This window comes from Elephantulus edwardii, unplaced genomic scaffold (assembly GCF_000299155.1).
Source record: "Elephantulus edwardii isolate Elephantulus edwardi_28Jun2011 unplaced genomic scaffold, EleEdw1.0 scaffold00225, whole genome shotgun sequence".
NCBI lineage: Eukaryota > Metazoa > Chordata > Mammalia > Macroscelidea > Macroscelididae > Elephantulus > Elephantulus edwardii.
This window is the reverse complement of record NW_006399975.1, coordinates 4005469-4025962: the sequence shown is the minus strand read 5'-3', so window position 1 is coordinate 4025962 and position 20494 is coordinate 4005469. Positions and strand designations below refer to the sequence as shown.

The window sequence follows — 20494 nt, the reverse complement described above, 5'->3', positions numbered from 1 at the left end:
CAACCAAGAAAAGCCCTGGACCAGATGGTTTTACAAGTGAATTTTACAAAACATTTAAAGAAGAACTGTTACCAATTCTACATAAATTATTCCAGAAAATAGAAGAAGATGGAACCCTCCCAGATTCATTCTATGAAGCAAACATATCTTTGATACCAAAGCCATGATGATTGTTTTTAAAACTGAAAAATTTAAATAGCTTAAATATATTGTGATTCCTAGTATATTTTGATCTTATCCTGCCAGAAACCAAGGAGTGTGACCGATTTAGGATCAACTTAACTTCTTAAAAAAATAAATAAAAGAAAATACATAGGGTAGTATTAAATCCAGGGTTGTTTGGGGGTGAGGTTATGTAAATGAATCCAAAATTGTTTGAGAGCTTACTTTTGGTAGTGTGTTTGTGTGTGTGTGTGTGTGAGAGAGAGAGAGAGAGATTTTCAAAACAGAACATCTGGACTTTTTAATATGAAAAGACATTCTTAAACATACAGAGTTGTGATGCACATTTTAGCATTCTCCTTGAAAAGGAAAACTTATTTGGAAATAATTTCATTCTTTTTCTCTTTTTTAAAAGTGCATCTCGTAGTGCCAGCTGATTTTCTCTGAAGGAACATTTATTTTTTGTCTGGACATTCTGGCTATACCGCATCATCATAAAGTTCTTCTGTTTTTTCTTCTTTTTTATTTGTGGAACTTGAAAATGAATTTATTTTTGGTTTTCCTCCTCACAAATTCTTTTTGTTCTGTCTTCCCAGCCATTGCAATTGCTAGTCTTGTTTCTTTGTCAGACTTTGACTTATCTGTGAAGGTGTTCAATATCTCAAAGTGAAACTAACTCACCCCTTGTCTCCTCATCACTGTTATTTCAATATATTTCCTCTTTTCTCCTTTTCTAGGGGCAACTCTGGGTTCTTTCCTCAACTGGGCCGTTCAGATTTCTGGAAGTCTTCCTGAATTAAAACCCTATGAGTACTAATGGCTGGCTGCAGCTTTGGCTTTGTGCTCCTCCATGCACTTGTGGTTTAGCTTCTTGACGATTTCTTGCTGTTCTTTCCCAGAAGAGTAGTTCATGTCAACCCATTCACCACCATCATAATAATCTTCCTCCTCACTGAGACTAGCACTTTCCCACCCATCTTCATAATTTTCAGCAGTGTCTTGTTCTTTCAAGAATTTCTGCCCATGTGTTGTAATCCTTAGCATCTAATTCTCCACATTCTTGCACTCTTGCTTCTGTTGAGGCCTCTAGATTTACCCCGGAATTTCTTTTGCAACATCTGAGGGTTCAGTGTTCAGAAGAGCTGAATCAAAGTTATAGCTGACATGATTACATTCTTATCTTTGTGTGTTTTATACTGGGCAAGGTTTTGGAGAAGTTCTTCAGTCATGGCAAGGGGACATCAAGCTGTTATCTCTTTTATAGCATTTATCCCTACTGTCATAACGTCATCAGAGTTCTAATAAGTAACAAAACTGTTGGCCACAGTCATGAGCAATGACTTAATGATCTCAGGGGGTACCACATGATCAGATGCTTGTGCAGCATTCAAAACAATGTTATTCTCTTTGGTGGGGCTGCAGAGACTATTGAACAAAGGGATAGAAGGTAAAGAGCTCATGAATTCCCACCAATCTGGAAATAAGGTTAACAAGCATCATCTTCACTTCAAATCTCTCCATAGAGCTCTCTAATTGTTTTAAGAGTATTTCTGAAAAAATCTTGGGGATCATTAATCAAAGGAGTAGCTGTAAAGTTAAACACTTTGGTTTTTCCCTTCTTTATTGTTTATTAAGTGCTTTGATAGCCTTTCCCCATTTTTTTTCCTTGGTTTTGGACCTTTTCTTCCCTGGGGCATACTGCATTAGAAGGTCTCTTGCTGCTGGTCCTTTATCCTCAGATTCAAAGTCACTGTCCTTTTTCTCCTCTTTATCCTTCCCTAGGAAGAATGTCAAGGTGACCTTGGAGAAACATGCACTAGTGATAACTTTGACAACTTTGGCATCATTCCAAATATTTCTTTTGTAGAGTTCAGTCATCACACCCAAAGATAGCTGCTGTTGCATTGCTGTCTCTCAGTGTAGTGTATATAAAATTTTGCAGAACTACATAGACTCTTTTGTTCTTGTTTTGCACTTAAGTTCTTGATATTGGTCACACTGTGAGTTTACACAGTCTTTCACAGAAGCTTATCATGGCAACGCAGAAGTTCAAAGAAGAGCTCTAGCAAACTTGATGGATTGATGAGACTCTTATTTCTCTGTAAGATCAATGCTTTTCAAAATGTTATTTAAAGGACGAGATCCAACACAGTTTGATTGTAGGAGAGCAGGTCTTACAGGTCTTACAGTTCTTGAGGAAAATTACTGAGATGTTTTGGATAGCAATGATCAATCTGTGCCATGAACATCACCAGTTCCACCAGTTCTTTGCTGGGCTTATTTGATTGTAACTTGAAAATCTCAACATTGGATTTGTAGTGATTTTACTGCTGTAAAAACTCTCTGATGTAGGCCAGCAAATCCCGTTTGGTCAGATTCTATAATTGTGGAAGATTGCTGCACAGCTTGTTGTTGTTTCTGCTGGACATGTTAGTTCATAACATCCCCACAGCGGATAAGCCCTAGCTTGGCTGGATCAGTATCAATTTTTTAAGGAGGACTTTCCTTCCCCTCTATTTAGGCTCTTGGGTGAGATAATTTTTCTAATTTTTTTTAATTTTTATTGTATTGGTTTTCCTGTCCTCTCTTATTCTCAGTGCATGTTCCCTTTAGAGGATTGAGAATTTTTAAAAGTTAACCTAATCAAATTTTAATGCTCTTTGCTATTAGTATTGCTATTTACTGTGTAGTTTCTAAAATTAAAGATCTTCTAAATAATACCATAAAACCTTTTGTTCACTGTTGTTGAGTTGATTTCAACTCATAGTGGACTTTCCATTGAGCTTTATTTTTTTTAGATTTCCGTTCATTCATTGTTGCACTTTTCTTCCCTCTCAACCTTCCCCCTTAGTACACTACCCTCTCAGAAAAGTAAAAGAAAAATTCTTTCATTGTTTTAAAAACCCTCCCCCAGGTCCACTCCACTATGCAGCCTCTGAAAACCCACGGGAGGGTCAGGTATGGGTCAGTTCCACTTTGATGGTACGCAACTACCAAAAGGTACAAGTTTTCTAATCCCAGTTGCTCTGCTGGACGAATACAGGCAATCTCCTCCCATGCAATTTATAGACTTTGAAAACCAGTTAGAGAGTCCAGCTCCATGATGCTCAAGAACCAGCCACCTTTTGGTTAGCAGGTGGGTTAGTTATGCACTAAGCCCCCAAAAGTCATAGTCATAAAAATAACTTTGTTTGCTTGTTTGCTTTGTTTTTTTAAGTTGTAATTACTGTGTAATTATTTATTAGTAATTATTCCTAGATGGAGAAGGCTGAGAAATAAGATGTTTAGAATTACTAGAAGCTGTTACAATTTTAATCCAGAATATCCAAAATTCCATATCAGAGAGGAATGACATTTCTTTTCTCTTAAATTGTTCATTTTCATATCACATTGTTAGTCTAAGCCTTATTTTGAAAAGGTTTTACTCTGCATTTGGTAAACTCAGTGTTGGTGATTTATTTATTGTGCAATTTAACTTATAAAAAAACCATTGATTTAAAAAAATATTGGATTTATAACAAAACCATGCTAATCACCAATACCTATCATTCATTAAAGGTTTCTATTTGCTAAAAGCAGAAAAAAAAGTGAGCATTTATATGATGTTTTCAACTTATATTCTCAATCTTCTCAACTTTAATCACTATAACTAATCATTTGCTTTAACTAGTAACTAGGACTTAGCCTTTTCTTCATTCATGTGCATCCCTGCATTCAACCTCTTAATCAATTAATTTTAAAGCTGAATGTATTGTAAATTTAATTCTTCCCATCACAATCTTTTTTTCCTCATGGACTGTTTTAATAGTTGTCTGATTGTCCTTATTTTGCTCTGTATCACTGACATCACTAGAATTGACTCATAATACTCCAGGGAGTTATGAAGCTACAAGTTGTTATCAAGTTGAGTATGACTCATAGTGACCCTATGAAAAGCCAACCTGAACCCTGTCTAGCCTATGCTAGTCTCATCATCTCCAAAACACTCGAGCCCATTGCTGAAGTTATTTTGTCAATCCATCTCATTTAAGGCCTTCCTCTCCTTCATTGACAACCCCCCCATCCTACATCTTTCCAAACATGATGGTCCTTTTCAATGAATAGCTTCACCTAGCTATATGTTTGAAGTAAAACAGATGAAGTTTTGCCATCTTTGCCTCCAAGGAGCACTCTGGTTATACTTTCTCCAAGACATATCTGTTTGTTCTTTTGGAACTCCATGATATATTCAGCACTTTTCTCCAGCACCACAATTCAAAGATATCTTCTTCATAACCCTTGTTTATTATCCACCTCTGTGATGTGTAGCAGGTGGTTAAGCAGACAATGGCCTAAATTAAGTGCACCTTAATCTTTAAACTGACATCATCAATCATCAGCATTCTGGAGAGGTCCCTGACAGCAGAGTTGCCCAAAGCTGTATACCTTCTAATCTCCTGATTGCTGGTACCAAGAGTGTTGATTGTCAATCCAAGGAAGATGAAATTTTTAACAAGTTCAATGTACAAAGTATGAAGGTAGGAAAAATGGAAGTTGTAAATAAATGAAATGGCAAGCATGAAGATTGTCATTGTAGGCATCAGTGACCTGAGATGGGTAGAGATGGGCCATTTTGAATCAGTCACATGATCTTTTATGCTGGGAATGAAAATTTGAGGAAGAGTAGTGTTGTATCCACAGTGAAAAAGGCAATTTCAAGATGGATCCTGAAGTGCAATGTTGTGATAGCATACTATTCATGAGCATACTAGGAAGATCTCTTAAGACAACTATTATTCAAATATATGCACCTAAAGGAGGAGATTGAAGCTTTCTACCATCTTTTGCAGTCTGAAATTTACCAAAGGTGCAATCAAGATGTATTAATGATTGGTGACTAGAATATAAACGTTAGACATAATGAGGAAGAAATGGTAATTGGAAAGTATGGACTGGGTGACAGAAAAGGGGCTGGCAATAGAATGATTGAATTTTGTGCACTCAAAGATTGATTCATAGCAAATGCCCTTTTAAAAAAAATAACACAAATGACCACTTTACACATAGACTTCACCTAATGGATTACACAGGAATCAGATGGACTATATTTGAGGGAAGAACCATTGAAAAAGTACAGTATCTATAGTCAAAACCAGACCAGGTGCAAATTGTGGAAAAGACCATCAATTACTCATGTATAAGTTTAAATTGAAGCTGAAGAAAATGAAAATTAGTCCCTACAAACCAAAATATGACCTTGAGTCTATTCCAGTTGAATAAAAGAGTCATCTCAAGAACAATTTAAGGCTTTGAGCACCAGTGATCAAAGAACAGAGGAACTGTGGGAAGACATCAAAGTTTTCACACATGAAGAGGGCAAAAAGTCATTACAAAGGAGGAGGAGAAAGGAAAGAAAAAAAGAAAAGAAACAAAATATATGTCAGAAGAGACTATAAAAATTGCATGAGAGCTTTGAGAAGCCAAAACAAAAGGAAGAAATGCTTAAGTAAAAGAGCTGAACAAAAGATTTCAGGTGGCAGATGGAGAATATAAAGCAAAAATATTATAACAAGATGTGTAGAAAGCTGGAGGCAGGAAATTAAAAGGGAAGAGTTCCCTCAGCATTTCTCAAGCTGAAATAATTGAAAAAAAAAAAAAGTCAAGCCTCGAGTTAAAATGCTTAGATTTGCTATGGGCACATCTTGAATGAATGATTATTCCATAAAGACCCTCTAAGCTATTACAGACAGATTTTTTAAAATATTTGTATTTTACAATAATTTACATATAAAGTTCATGCCCATTGTTTTCACAGCATATCTTTCCCCTTTCCTTTACCAATCTCTCCTTCCACCTATCAATTTATGTGACCCTATGATTAAGCCCTCCCCCTTGGATCCTCATGCATGCTCTAAAATAATGGTCCTATATAGTATTTTGCATATTTTGAAATTGACATTGAAATTGAAATTTACATATTTCAGCTAACAGATGGTGCCCTGGACTTGCTCACCAAGTTGTTCCAAGAAACCTAGAGAACAACCACTCGGCCAACTGACTGGAAGAGATCTATAATTGTTCCCATCCCAAAGAACAGTGACCCAACAGAGTGTGGAAACTGTACAATATCACTGATATCACATGGAAGCATGATTCTACTGAAGATTATCCAAAAATGACTAGAACAGCACATCAGCAGAGAACTGCCAGAAGTTCAGGCTGGGTTTAGAAGGGGTCGTGGTACTAGGGATATTATAGCTGAAGTTAGATGGATCTTAGCTGAAAGCAGGGAATACCAGAGGAATGCCTATCTGTGTTTCATTGACTATGCAAAGGCATTTGACTGTGGATCATAACCAACTGTGGCGGACTCTGAGAAGAATGGGAATCCCAGAACACTTGATCGTGCTAATGAGAAACCTATACTTGGACCAGGAGGCAGTCATCAGAACAGAGCAAAGGAACACTGCATGGTTCAAAATTGGGAGGGACATGTGCCAGGGAAGTGTCCTATCTCCATACCTTTTCAACCTGTATGCAGAACAGATTATTTGGGAGTCTGGGCTGTATGAGGAGAAGTTAGGCATCAGGATTAGAGGAAAATTCATCAACAATCTGTGTTATGCAGATGACACAATCCTGCTTGCTGAAACTGAGGAGAACCTGAAGCACTTGCTGCAGAGGGTCAAGGACTGCAGCTTCCAATATGGATTGAGGCTCAAAGTCAAGAAGACAAAGATTCTCACCACTGCACCAATTGGCAACATCAGGATGGATGGTGAAGAGATTGAGATTGTTCACAGCTTTAGTTTGCTTGGCTCCACAGTCAACACTCTTGGCACCAGTAGCCAGGAAATTAAAAGGCGCATTGCGATGGGAAAGTCTGCTGTTAGGGACCTCTCCAAAGTCCTGAAGAGCAATGGTGTCTCTCTGGAGACTAAGGTGCATCTTATACAGGCCATGGTCTTTGCTATCACTTATTATGCATCAGAGAGTTGGACAATGACCAAGGAAGATAGAAGTGGAATTGATGCCCTTGAGTTGTGGTGCTGGAGAAGAGTATTGAGAGTAGCATGGACTGCTAGGAAAACACACTGATTCATCCTGGAAAGGGCCAAACCGGGCGCCTCCTTGGAGGCAAGGATTCTGAGGCTCTAATATACTTGGGACATGTTCTAAGGAGAGACCGGTCCTTGGATAAGTACATCATGCTTGGGAGGGTGGAGGGAGAGCGCAGGAGGGGAAGACCCTCTATGAGGAGGATTGATTCAGTGACTGGGGTAATTGGGATGGGAATGTCAGAGACAGTGTGATAGGCACAGGACAGAGTAGAGTTTAGGGCTGTTGTACATAGGGTCGCTATGAGCAAGCGACTCAACGGCACGTAACAACAACAACAACAACTTATAGTAATTGTCTTCATGAGATGAGTTAGTTCACTTAGCATAATGCAGTCAGATCCCGCCCATGTTAGATAGTAACTTACAAAATCATTGTTCTGGTGTGCTGCTAGTATTCCATTGTGTGAATATACCATAATTTCTCAATCCATTCCATTGTGGGTGGGCATTTGGACTGTTTCCATGTTCTTGCTATGGTGAATATTGCTGCTATAAACATTGGTGTACAAGTCTCTGTATGTGCCTCAGTTCTCATTTTCTCAGGGTATATTTCAAACAGTAGAATAACTGAGTCATATGGAATTTCTATGTTTAGCTTTTTGAGGAAGCACCAAACTGCCTTGCAGAATGGCTATACCATTTTACAATCCCATCAGCAATGAATAAGAGTTTCTATCTCCCCACATCTTCTCCAACATTTATTACTTGCTTCCTTGCTAAACTTTACAACTGCTACTTGGGTAAGATGATATCTCATTTTGTTTTTGACTTGCATCTCTCTTATTGCCAATGATTTGGAGCTTTTCTTCATGTGTCTGTTGGCCATCCAAATGTTCTCCTCTGTGAAAAGTCTTTCCATGCTTTTTCCCTATTTTGTAATTAGATTATCAGTCTTTTTCTTCTGGAGGCCTTGTAGGATTCTGTAGACTTTCATTATCAGATGACATTGCCAAATGTTTGTTCCTAGTCAGTAGGTTTTGGGTTGGGTTTTTTTGTTTTTGTTTTTGTTTGGTTGGTTGGGTTGTTGTTGTTTTTTTCTTTTTTTTTTTTCACCCTGTTTGAAAACATTTTTGATGAGCACAGAGATTTAATCTTGAGAAGGTCCTATTCATCAATTTTATCCTCTTCACACTGTGTATTTCTGGGTGTATTTGGCAGTCCCTTTATACTGTAGACTGGACCTTCTAAGCTTGGTCCCAGTTGTCTCTTAATGAAAATTATGGTTTGGGGCTTTATTCTACAGTCTCTGATCTACCCTGTGTTGATTTTTTTTGTGATCAATGTAATATCTGGGTCCTGTTTTCAGCTTTCTGCAGTGAGCAGTCCTGTTTTGCCAGCACTATTTGTTGAAGAGGTTATCATTTCCCCTTTTGAAAGATTGTATTTCCTTGTCAAATATCAGTTGGCTATAGATATATGGGTCCATATCTGGGTTGTAAATTCTGTTCCAGTGGTCTATGTGTCAGTCATTGTACCAGTACCATGATGGTTTTGGTTACTACTGATTTGTAGTAGTAGGTTTTGAGGTCAGGTAGTGTTTGCCTCCATTTTTGTTTTTCACAAGTGCTATTCTGGTCTCTTTCCTCCAGACAAACTTGACAATTTTCCTTTCAATCTCCTTGAAAAATGAATTTGGTACTTGTATTGGGATTGTGTTGAACATGTAGATTGCTCCTAGTAGGACTATAATTTTGACAATATTGTGTGTTCTTAACCATGAACAGGGCACATTTCCCCATTTCTTTAGGTCTTTTATTGTGTCTTACAGAAATGTTCTATAGTTTTCTTAGTATAGGTCTTTTATATCTTTAGTTAGGCTTACTCTCAAGTATCTCGCTTTATGGTTGGCTGTTGTAAATGGTTTTGATTTCTTGGTTTTCTTCCCTGAATTCTCTGTTACTGTAACAAAATTGCACTGATTTTTGGATATTGATCTTGTATCCTGCCACTCAGCTAAATTGATTTACTAGTTCTAACAGTTATTTTTTGTTGAGTCCTTGGAGTTTTCTAGCATATCATCTGCATAGAGCAACAGTTTAAACATCTCTTTGCCAATCAGGATACCTTTTATTTCTTTCTCTTGTCATATTGTGAAAAGTACTTCCTAGGAAGTACTTCCAATACAATATTGAATATCAGTGGCAACAGTAGACATTCTTGTCTGGTCCCTGTTTGCAAAGAAAATGTTTTTAGTCTTTCTCCACTGACAATGATATTGGCTCTTGGTTTTGCATATATACTTTTGACTATGTTGACGAAATTCCCTTCTATTCCAATTTTGCTGAGTGTCTTAATCAGGAATGTTATATTGTCAAATGTTATTTTGTCAAATTCCTTTTCTGCATCAATTGCTAGGGTCATATGGTTCTTGTTATTTGTTTTGTTAATGTTGTGAATTATGTTGATTTTCTTATATTCAATCATCCTTGCAGATCTCTTATGAATCCCACTTGGTCATTATGATTTTTTTATGTGCTTTTGGATTATCTTGGCTAGGATTTTTGTCAAGGAATTTTGCATCTATGTTCATGAAAGATATTGGTCTGTAATTTTCTTTTTTGGTAATATCTTTGTATGGTTTTGGTATTAGGGTTATGCTTGCTTCATAGAATGTCTCTGAAAGTGTTCCTTCTTTTTCTATATTTTAGAAATAACTTCAATAGAATTGGTACACAGATTTAAAAATATATATAATTACCTTCAACGCCATTTACTGCTATTTTATGCCACTTAAGTCAGTTCTGGGTCATATTAACCTCATATGAAAAAGTAGAATTATAATAGTTTTCTTGGATAAAATATTTCTTTAAAACCTGGTTTTAGCATATTTTTAAATTGTGATATGAGTGAAAGTTTATAATGAAATTGATTTTCCTTTCACTCATTTATACAAGTTATTCAAGATATTAATAACAGCCAGCACTTACATTGCAACCACATACTCTCTACTTCCTCCCTGTGAATCTCATTTCAATTAATCCTACCATGCTATCCTTTCCTGCTCCCTAAGCTCTAAATCTGAGCATATGATGGCCTTTTGTTCTTATGCAGATTATTCTTCTATGGGATGAGGGCCTTGATCTCTGGTATTATTGTTTCTCTTTTATCCTCATCTATGGTTTGGAAGCAGGAGTGCCAGACACTTCCCAAACAACATGCTTCTGGAAACTCTATAAATTTTGATAAATTACAATAGTTATAGAAAGGCTTCAGACCTTTTGTTCATAGGGTCTCTATGAGTCATGCTCAACTCAACAGCAATCAACAACAACAACATGGTTTGACTGATTTTTCCAATGGGTTTTCTGAGACTATAAATCATGTGAGAAGAAACTACCCATCTTCTTCTCTCAGAGCAACTGGTGGATTTGAACTGCCTGCCTTTGGGTTGTCAACAAAACTCCTTACCCACTAGGCAACCAGAGTGGTATAGTCTAAAACTGATCAAACATGCAATTAAGATGCATTAATAATTAATGGTTACTGGAATGTGAAAGTCACATGATAATGAGGAAGAGATGGACTTGGAACATACAGACTTGGGAACAGAAATGAGGCTTGACATTCTCCTTGAGAACATGGATTAGGCAAGGAGGCCCACTTTCACCAATCTTATCTAATATTGTATTGGTAATACTTACTAGGGCAATAGAGAAGGAAATAAGAGGCATGTAGATTAGCAAAGAGATGGTAAAACTGTCTCTATATGCAGATGTTATGATACACAGAAAACCCCAAGGACTCAACAACAACAAAAAAGTTAGAACTAGTAGACCAGTTTAGTTGAGTGTCAGGATACAAGATCAATGTACAAAAGTCAGTGGAATTTCTCAACAGTAACAAAGAAAACACAGAGAAGGAAAATAAAAAGTAATGCTATTTGTAATAGCCAACCACAAATTGAGATCCTTATGAATAAACCTAATGAGAGACAAAAAGACCTTCACAAAGAAAACTATAAAACACTTCTGTGAGAACCAATGACAGATCTAAATAAATGGAAAAAATGTTCCCTGTTCACAGGAAGACTCAATATAGTGAAAACAATAATTCTACTAAAAGCAATCTACATGTGTAAAGCAATACCAGTATAAATACAAAATTCATTTTTCAAAGAGATAGCAAAGGCAATTGGCAAGTTTATGTGGAAAAAAACAGAGACCTTGAGTAAGCAAAGAACTTCTGAAAACAAAGAATAAAGGGGGAGACATACAATTACCCGATCTCAAAGCCTGATGTTCTTATATACTATTAAGTTGGAACCAATCCAAAGCAGATCCTCCAGCAGGTTTTCAGGGGCAGTTAATTGCACCAGAGGAGATTGTATCTGGTGGACTCGAACTACACACCTTTGCGGTTGCATTGCAGCATCTTGCCCTAGGCCATCAAAGTTCCCTTAACAGCTAGAATAACCAAAACATCATGATACTAGTACCATGACAGATACACAGAACAATGGAAGAGACTAAAAACCCCAGAAATTAGCCCATCTACCTATGGTCAACTGACACTTGACAAGGAAACAAAACCTATCAAATGGGGAAATAGCAACTTCTTAAAAAAATGGTGCTGGCAAAACTGAATTACTGCTTTCAGAAAGCTGAAGCAGGATCAGCACCTCTCACCATACACAAAAATCAACTCAAAGGGATCAGAGACCTAGGAATAAAGCCCTACAACCATAAGAGTATAAGAGACAAAGTAGGACCAAGCTTAGAAGGCTTAACCGATTACAATCTGACAAATTTGTCTGACAAATACAGCTAGAAATATACAACTAGAAGATGATAAAATTGATGAATGAGACCTTCTAAAGATTAAATCCCTGTGTGTATCAAAATTTTTTTCTGACAGGGTGAAAACAAAACCTACTGAGTGGGGAAAAAACATTTGGCAATGTCTCAAGCAAGGATCTCATAACAAAATTTTACAGAATCCTAGAGAGATTCCAGAACAAAAAGACACAATTACAAAATGGGCAAAAAAAAAAAAAAAAAATGGGCAAAAGATGTGGAAAGATGAATCATGGAGAAAGACATTCCGATTCCAACAGAACATGAAGAAATGTTCAATACCACTGGCAATGAGAGAGATACAGATCAAAACCCCAATGAGATATCATCTCACCCAGTAGGAATGGCAAAGTTTAGCAGGGAAGCTAGTAATACATTTGGAGAGGATGTGGAAAGGAGGGAACTCTCATACAGTGTAGGTAAGATTGTAAAATGGCACAACTATTCTGGAAGGTATTTTGGTGTTTCCTCAAAAAGCTGAACATAGAAATTCCATATGACCAAGCTATTCCTCTACTAGGAATATACCCTGAGAAAATTAGAACTGAGACACAAACAGAGATTTGTAAACCAATATCTAAAGCAACACTATTCACAATTGCAAAAATATGGGAAGAGCCCAATGTCCACCCACAATTGAATGGATTGAGAAATTGTAGTACATTCACAAAATAGAATAGTAGACAGCACTCAGGAGTAATGATTTAAAAAAAAATATTATCACAAAACTTGGGAGAGACTGGAGAGCATTATGCTGAGTGAATTACCTCAGTCCCAATAAGGACAAATAATATCATTATTATAGAAATAGAAAGGTAACTAATAAAATATGTATGAGTATCCAAGGTGGAGAGGAGGTAAGCTCTAGGGTGAGGATGAGCAGGGGGGAATAATAGAGCTACACAATTTGGTTGTTGGAGGGGGCAAAGGTAAAGGGAATGAGTGGGGATTTGGAAAGACAGGGCAATTGTGGGACTAGTCCAATGGTAATTCATTTTATAAAACATAATGAGAATGATTGAATGAAACACAAAGTGAGTGATGAATAGTGGGAAACACAATGTATATAAACTTTGTAAGCAAACCAATAAAAAAAGCAACAAAACAAATAAGGCTTGAGAGTGAATGATTAAATTTTGTATATTCAATGATTTATTCATAGCAAATACTCATTTTAAGAACACGAAGGGTGAATTTACATATAGATCTCACCTGACAGACTCAAATTGACTACATCTGTATAAAGAATCACTGGAGAAGCTCATTATCAGTGGTAAGAACAAGGCCAGGTGTTGACTCTGTAACAGACTATCCATTATTGTTGCTGTTGTTATGTGCCATCAAGTACAACTCATAACGACCATACGCAAAATAGCTCTGGATCTTGCTGTATCTTGAGTTAACCTCACTGTCTCTGACAGCTTGTCTTTATTACCCCAGTTGTTGTGTCAATCCATCTAATTCAGGGTCATCTTCTCCTGGGTTGTCATTTGATCCTTCCAAGCATGATATCCTTCTCCAAAGAGTGGTCCCACCTGATTCATGGCCAAAGTATGTGATACAGAGTCTCAAAATCATTGCCTCCAAAGAGCAGCTTGGTTTCACCCTCTCCAGGACAAACCTCTTTGTTTTCTTGGCAGTCCACGGTATGTATGTTCTTCACTCTTCCAGCAGTACTACTCAAAGGCATCAATTCTTATTTTGTCATTCTTGGTCATTAGCTCCCTGATGCATAGCAAGTAATTGCACAGACAACGTCCTGGATCAGGCACACCTTAGTCTCGAGACTGACATCCTTGCTCTTCAGTACTCTGGAGAAGTCCCTGACAGCAAATTTCCCTAATGCAATTTTTTCTTTTGATTTCTTGACTTCTGGCACCAAGAGTGTTGATTCTGTAACTGAGCAAGCTGACATTGTTAACAGTTCTCTTATCCATCTGTCATGATGCTGCCATTTGGCCCAGTGGTGAGAATCTTCATCCTTTTCAATCCATATTGCAAACTACAGTCCTCTGCCCTCTGCATCCAATGCTTCAGGCCCTCCTCAGTTTCAGTGAGCCAGGTTGTACCATCTATATAACTCAGATTGTTGATGAGTCTTCTTTCAATTCTGATGCCACATTCCTCCTCATAAAGTCCAGCCTCTCAAATGACCTGTCTGCATACTGATCAAAAAGATATGGAAAAAGGACACATCCCTGATGCAATCCTTTTTCTGATTTCAAACTATACAATTTTCCTTGCTCTGTTCTGACAACTGCCTCCTGGTCCAGGTATAGGTTTTGTATTAGCACAATGAAGTGTTCTGGTATTCCCATTCTTTTCAAGGTTAGCCACAATTTTGTCTTTATGGAAAATATTATTGATATCCTTTTACAGTTCACCTGGTCTTCATCCATTAGTGTTCAAGAACTCAAATATGTTCCTGATACGGTTTCTTAATTCAGGTGTGATAGACTCAAGGTAAAATTTTGGGGGTTATAGATTTTTTTCATTTTCTTCAGCTTTAGTTTGAAATGCATATGAATAATTGATAGTCTGTTCCACAATTAGCACTTGGCCTAGTTTTCACAACTTATATTGAGCTTCTCCAATGATTCTTTTCACAGATATAGTCAATCTGATTCCTGTGCAGACACTGAGGTAAGGTCCATGTATATAATCACTGCTTACATTCCTAATAAAATGTCTTTTCAATGAATAAACATTAACTGTACAAAATGTTATCATTTTATCTTCATTTCTGTCACCAAGCCCATGTTTTCCTACTACTGATCCTCCTTCTCCATTTCCAACATTTGCATTCCAGTCACCCATTATTACTGCATCCTGATTACATCTTCAATTAATTTCTGACTACAAAAGTTCAGAGTAATGGCCTATTTCTTCCTCTTTAGCTCTTGTTGTTAGTGCATATATTTGAATGATAGTGATACTGACAAGTGTTTCTTGTATTTGTGTGGATACTATCCTGTCACTCACAACATTGCATTTCAAGGTGGATCCTGAAATGATCTTTTTAACTATGAATACAACCTCATTTTTCTCTCACCTTTACATTTCTGACATCATAGAAAATGTCCCATGCCAATTCATCTCATTTATCCATCATCCATTATTGTTGTTATGTGCTGTAGAGTCACCTGTAACTCACAGCGACCCTATGTACAATAATTGTAAACCCTAGTCTCTCCTATGCTAATCCTATTGTCTCTGATACACCTAACCCCATTACCCCAGTCACTGAATAAATCCATCTCATTGAGGGTTGCTGTCACTCCTACCTCCCATGCATGATGTCCTCTCTTCAAGGATTGGTCCCTTATTGCAACATGTCCAAAGCATGTCAGATAAAGCTTCAGAATCCTTACCTTCCAGGAGCAGCCTGTTTCCAGCCTCTCTAGGACTAATCTGTTTGTTCTCCTAGCAGTTCATAGTATAGTCAATACTCTTCTCCAACACCACAGTGCAAAGGCATCAATTATTCTATCTTCCCTAGTCATTGTCGCCCTCTCTGATGCATAGCAAGTAATTGCAAAGACTATGGCCTGGATCGGGAGCACTTTAGTTTCCAGACTGACATCATTGCTCTTCAATACTTTGGAGGGGTCTCTGGCAGCAGACTTTCCCAATGCAATTTGTCTTTTTATTTCCTGGCTGCTGGTACAAAGAGTGTTAATTGTGGAGCCATGCAAACTAAAGCTGTTAACAGTATCAATCTCTTCACCATCTATCATACTTTCAGGTGGCCTAGTGGTGAGAATCTTTGTTTTCTTGATGTTGAGGCTTATTCTGTATTGAAGATTACAGTCCTTGACCTTCTGCAGCAAGTGCTTTAGGTCTTTCTCAGTTTCTGCAAGCACCTAGTATGTCACTATTTAGGCATTGCCTTTCTCTCTTAACAACATCCAATTTACCTACATTCATGCTTCTCACATTCTACCTTCCAGTAACTAGTGTCTGCTTGCAACTGTTCTTCCTCCTCTGTGTTTGCCAAACAAAGTACTCAGCCTCTGCTGACTTTTCTGCTGGTCTAATCCAAGAGTGCTCTATTGAGCATAGGGTTTTTAAAAGACTGTTTCAGAGAAGTGAATGACCAATCCTTCTCCCTACTTAATTAAGATATTCAACTTAAAGCAATAGCTGGAAGACAAGCACATTACTTAGATGAGATACAATCCCCATTGCAAAAGCAACCAATTAAGTAATGGTTGCCCTTCTTCATTAGGTGTCTTTGATTTTGTTCTGCCCACATCTACTTCCTCCAGCATCTACTTGCACCCCTTCCCTTCCAACCTCTGCCTGGTCAGCACTTTCCTCCCCGCTCCCATCCAACCCTAGAAAAGGTGGCTCAGGCCTCTAGTCACTTCTGTGCTACTGGTCCGTGTCTTGAGGCTGCTCTTGCCTCTCTCAATTATCTATTACTCATATGTAAGTTCAAAATTAAACTGAAGAAAATTAAAATAAACCTGGAAGAACCAAAAATACAACCTTAAGTCTCTCCAACCTGAATTAAAAAATCATCTCAAGTACAGGTTTGAGACATTGAACACCAGTGATCAAAAACCAGGGAACTGTGGGATAAAGTTAAAAATATCATTCATGAAGCCAGCAGAAATTTATAGCATGATACCATTTTTCTGGCCTTAGGGTTATGGAAGGTGAGGTTCATGTAGTCAATTAGTCCTTTAATCTACCTGTTTTTATGTATCTTTGCTTTTATTCCCTCTTCTGAGGTCAATAGTACTACCTTATATGGCTGCTTGCAAATTTTTAAGACCCCATTTACTATTTAACAAAGTAGAATATAGAACATTGTTTTTGTGGACTATGATATGCAGCTTGTCTTCGATGTCTCCTGAGTTTAAAGTCCTGAGGCACCAGGACCAGCAACTCATGGCCTCAGGGTGTTTACTTAAGATTAAGAAATGTAAATGATTTAATTTACATTTCCCCTGTTGAATCTGGTATATACATTTATAGCATATATTAATATAAATGCACAAATATAATTTGTCAAACATATGTATAGGCATGGATCTGGGATGTAATCTTTATGGAAGCAGATTGCCAAGTTTTTCTCTTGGGTGCGATTGAACCACCAACTTTAATTAGTAGCTGGAACTTAACTGGTGTGCCTGCAGGGTTCCTTAATGATTTCTTATCCTGCTTAAAATAAAATTTAATTTCTGAAATATTGCTTACATTGTCCTATGTTTATCACTTCTACTTTTCTTTTCCTCGAAACCAGATTTTCCTTTGTGTACCTTAAGTTTTTCTTCCCAGCTCGTTTTAAATTAGGAAAAAAGTAATTAAAAGCTGTGCTTAAGGAGGTTGTACATTCCCCAAAGAGCAACTGAAACGTCACATCCACACAAAACAAACATCTCTTTCTCACTTTATCATTATATTTTCTATGACACGTTTTTGGTTCTCTTTGTAAGACTTCCCACATTTTGTAGTTTTATATTATTTTTTTTTTTAGGTTTGGATATTTGTACAGTAACTAAAAGTTGATCCCCCCCCCCCAATGGTGCTGTTGTTGTTGTTATGTGCCATCAAGTCACTTGCGACTCATAGCAACCCTATGTACAAGAGCTCTAAATTCTGCTCTGTCCTGTGCCAATCTCATTGTCTCTGACACACTCATCCCAATTGCCCCAGGCACCGAATCAATCCACCTCCAAGAGGGCCTTCCCCTCCTGTGCCTGCCCTCCACCCTCCCTCTTTTATATTGGTTTTCATGCAATAATTCATTTATATTTTGCTTCACTTATGTGTATTGTGTTTTATACAATATTTAAGTTACCTTGTGTTTCATACAATCGTTTCTATATAGATTTCAGGATGAAAAACACCAAAAACCTAAGGAAGGACACAATGTAATGATAAAGATACAATAGATTAAGAAGACACAACCTTGGTAAACATCTGTGCACCAAATGACAGACCTACACAACACATAAACAAAGGTTAACAGAGTTGAAGAAAGAAATAGACAATATGAGAAGGATGTGTTTTTGTTTTTTATTGATTGTGAAAAGGCATTTAAGTGTGTAGAGCACAATTGTGGCTAACATTGAGAAGAATGGGAATCCCAGAACATGTAATTGTACTTATGTGAAATCTGTACTTAGATCAGGAAGCTGTTTTCTGAACAGAGCAAGGGGACATTTTATGGTTAAAAAATCAAGAAAAGTGTGCCTCAAGGATGTATTATTTCTCCCTACCTTTTCAATCTATATGTGGAACAGATCTTACAGGAGGCTGGACTATATGAAGCAGAATGTTCCACCAGGATCAGAGGAAGACTCATCAACAACCTGTGTTATGCAGATAACTTTCTGAAACTGAGAAGGGCATGAGGCATTTGCTCCAGATCAAGGACTGCAGTCTTTACCACAGATTGCATCTCAAAACAACAACAACAAAGATTCTTATAACTGGGCCAAATGGAAGCTTCATGATAGTTGGAGAAAAGATTGAGGTTAACTATTTAATCTTTTTTGGATCCACACTCCACACTCCACACTCTTGGTATCAACAGCCAGGAATTAAAAGAGGAGTTGCTTTTGGATGAATGCTTAAGAGTAAAAATGTCAGTCTGGAGTCTTAGGTGTGCCTAATCCAGGCCATAGTCTTTTCAATTGCTTACTAATGCTTCTGAGAGCTGGACAATGAGAAAGGGTGACAGAAGAACAATAGATGCCTTTGAGTTGTGGTGCTGGAGAAGAGTGTTGAAAATATCAAGGACTACTAATAGAACAAATAGGTCTGTCCTGGAGTGGATGAAACCAGGTTACTCATTGGAGGCAAGGAATTTGAATCTCCTGCTCACCTACTTTGGGCATATTGCCAGGAGAGACCAATCCTTGGAGAAGGACATCTGCTTGAAAGGATAGAGGGTAAATGTAGGAAAGGAAGACCCTGATGAGATGAATTGACATAGTGACTGTGGCAATAGGAATATTTATATCCAAGATGGTGGGGCTGGCTCTGAATAGGGAAAGTTCAGAGCAATTGTTCGTAGGGACTGTAAGAGTGGTCACTGACTTGATGGCATGCACCTACAACACCAACAACAAAAAAATAATAGTAGTAGAAGAGTTTTTAATACTCCAATATCAACAAATGACAGGTCAACTAGAAAGAAACTCAACAAAGGAAAGAGGAAAGATCCGGTGTGAAAAACATTGTACACGAATTTTGTAAGTAAACCAGTATTGAAAACAAAACAAAACAAAACAAAACAAAAACGATGCAGAAGAACTGAACTGTACAGTTGGACAAATCAGTCTTGTAGATGTATTCAGGATACTCCACCCAACTAAAACTCAATTTGCTTTCTTCTCAAGTACACATGGTACATTCTCCAGAATTGATCATGTAATAGGACACTATGCAAGCCTCTACAAATGAAATGGCATTGAAAGAATACAAAGTATCTTAGGAGACTACAATGCCATAAAACTAAGGATAAAGGATGAAAAACCACTCATATGAAAGCTAAAAACAACTGTTTTGAGCACTATTGAGTTGTAGAAGAAATTAAAAGTGAAATAAAATTTCCTCAAAACAAAAATGAAAATACAACGTACCAAAACTGGGCTACAGCTAAGGCAGTCTTCATGGGGCAGTTCATAACAATAAGCAAATATATTAAAGAAAAGAGTACTGGTGCAAAATTAACCACTTAACACCTCCATCAAATAGGAAAAGAAGAACAAGCTGATTCTTTCTTTCCTCTAGAAAAACAGTGACTGGAATCAATGGGATAGAAAACAGAAAAACAATTGAAACAATTATAAAGACTAGGAACTGGCTCTTTGAAAGGGTCATTAAAATAGCCAAATCATTGGCAAACTTACCTAAAGAAAAGAAAGAGAAGACAAATAAGCAATTTAAAAAGGTGGTATCACAACAGAACTATTTACAATTAAATCTATGATAACAGAATATTATGAGAAACTATACTCCAATAACATTTTTGTATATAATTTTCTTACTCTTCCTTCAAATGTTAGAAATGTATGGCATATAAAATTTTGTAGATCTTGTTCATTTTTCTCTTCTTAGTCTGTGTGGTTGTGTGCTTTATTAGGTGCTGAGTTAATCACTACTCACAGCTGTCCTGTGAACAACAGATCTTCTTCACCTTGTCCTATCCTGTACTATCCTCACAATCCCTGAAATGCTCACGTTATTGTTACAATCACTGTGGCAACCATATTGTAGAGGCTCTTCATGTTTCTTGAATTCCCTGAGTTTCCGGCTCGATGTATTTCCCCAGGACAAGCCCCTCTTCATAACAAGCACAGAATGTGTGAGATGAGGAGTCACCATCGTTGCCTTAAAGAATGCTCTAGTTGCACTTCTTCCATGACAACCTAGATTGTTCTTTTAACAGAGATATTCAGTCCAATATCATAATTCAAGAGT

At 37.3% G+C, this 20494-nt stretch overlaps 1 pseudogene; it reads right to left on the bottom strand.

Moving 5' to 3' along the window:
- Positions 1 to 556: 556 nt before the first annotated feature.
- LOC102857086 lies at positions 557 to 2591 on the bottom strand (annotated as a pseudogene).
- Positions 2592 to 20494: the final 17903 nt, after the last annotated feature.